This window comes from Indicator indicator, chromosome 2 (genome assembly GCF_027791375.1).
Source record: "Indicator indicator isolate 239-I01 chromosome 2, UM_Iind_1.1, whole genome shotgun sequence".
NCBI lineage: Eukaryota > Metazoa > Chordata > Aves > Piciformes > Indicatoridae > Indicator > Indicator indicator.
In genome coordinates, this window is record NC_072011.1 from 56003282 (window position 1) to 56005226 (window position 1945).

The following is a 1945-nucleotide window of genomic DNA, read 5'->3' on the forward strand; positions in this document are numbered from 1 at the left end:
TTAGGCTCACACAAATATTTAGAGTTGGTCACAGCCCAGAAGAGATCAGGTGATACCATATCATTAAAAATAAAGAAGAAACACAAACAAAGCAAGCAGAAGTCCACCACCCTATGGGACACTGTCAAGCAGAAACAGCAGCCCTACAAAATGCACCACACTGAACACTGACACAGCTGGAAGTGGAAGCAGATGAAGATGGGCAAGACAGAGGAAAACCCTAGGAGGAGAACTCCCAGGAATCAGGGAACTGCAAAAAGAGGGTGGGGGGGAAGGGGCTACAGAGGCCAGGGAAAAGCACACACAGGACCAATGTATTTCTAGAAACCGGACAACTTTGTGAGATAGAAAAAGCTAATTGCAGTAAGATGAGAAGAAATCAGCGGAGAATGTTTATTTCTTATTTTTCCAAACGCCTACTGAGCTGTAGAAATAACAGGTCTGTCCCAAAGAGCCCTCGCCAATAGTGCTAATTCAAGCTGGACAGCTCCAAAACTGACCCAACTTTGAAGGGAGAGAAATCCGGTTACAGAAATTGAAAGATGCAAAGGTACAGTAGAAAATAAAGGAAAACATTCCACCAGCAAAGGACAGGAAGGAAACACTCCAGAGGAGATGCCAAAGAAGTGATACCAGTTTTGTCAGGGGGCTGGGTTATGGTTAGGGTTAGATATACACTGCAACAAAACCAAACCAAAAAGTACAGAGCAAAACAAACCCAACCCACAGAAAGAAAATGGAAAATTTGCTAAAGAAATAAAAAGGACACACGTTTTCCAAAAGATTTTCTGTTTTATAATCAATTTTTTTTTCTTTTTTTCTTTTACATAGACAACTGAAACACACCAATACTTTGTGCGAAAAATAGTTTTAAATAAACTTTGCTCGTTCTTGGGGTTGTTTGCTTGGGTTTTGTGTGTGTGTGTGTGTACATTCTGACATACATATGTAACGAGGTTTATGGCACCATACCCAGGATCAAAAAAATCATATAAAGGAACGAAATAATTGCTGACATTTATCCTTCCTGAACCAAGCTGGCTGCTGTTTGCACTATTAGACTTTAAAAATTATTATCTTCTTATTAGTGGGCAGCCAACTGTAGAAGTGAACACTCAAAACAAACCCCAAATTATTATTGCACAAGAAGCCAGTGAAGGCATATGGCATAGAATGATCAAAGTCCCTTACTGTTAAAACCTTACACCCCCAAATAGAAAAATAGAGCTGGAACATGAAACACACCAAATAAACTTCTGTCTTTTCTCTTTTTTTTTAATTTTTTTATCTTCTTTAGTTTGAGTCAGGAGTGTGAAAAAAGTGCCTTGCAGACTTTTTAAGCTGCTCTGATTTCCTCTGCATCGGTGAGCGTTAACTAGGTTATCTTTAGCAAAGCCTCTGCAGAACGAAGGCCCTTCTGTTTCAGGGAGGTTTGGGATTTTTTTTCCTGCTTTGTTTTGGCTGTTTGTGTTTCGTTTTCAACTTAGGTTTCTTCAGTCTATGAACCTGCACAGACTACTTAGCCATAAACTCTACAAGTAGCTGGAAAGGAGGGAAAAATAAACATTAAAAAAACAAACAAAAAAAACCCCAAAACCCCCCAAAACAAACCCAAAAAAACCCCAGTATTTCTTCCTCTTGTTTTGATTTTTAAAAGTACTCCTTTTAGCTCTGAAGCCTTCCTGCTCTGCCGCTGTCTGGGAAGGAAATCACAACAGCATCCCAAACACGGCAAAGCAGCTCTTGGATCTTTTAAAAACCTTTCCTTCCAAAATAAAATTAAAAAAAAAAAAAAAAGGCTTTTTATTCACAAAAAAAGTTTGCCACAAATCCCCCCTCAAAAGCTAAAAAGAAACCCCCCCCCACAACCCCACCCATTGCTGCCCCCGCATCAGGCGAAGCAGAGGTTAACCCCTTCGGGGACCGTCTCCTTGCGGCTTCGCCA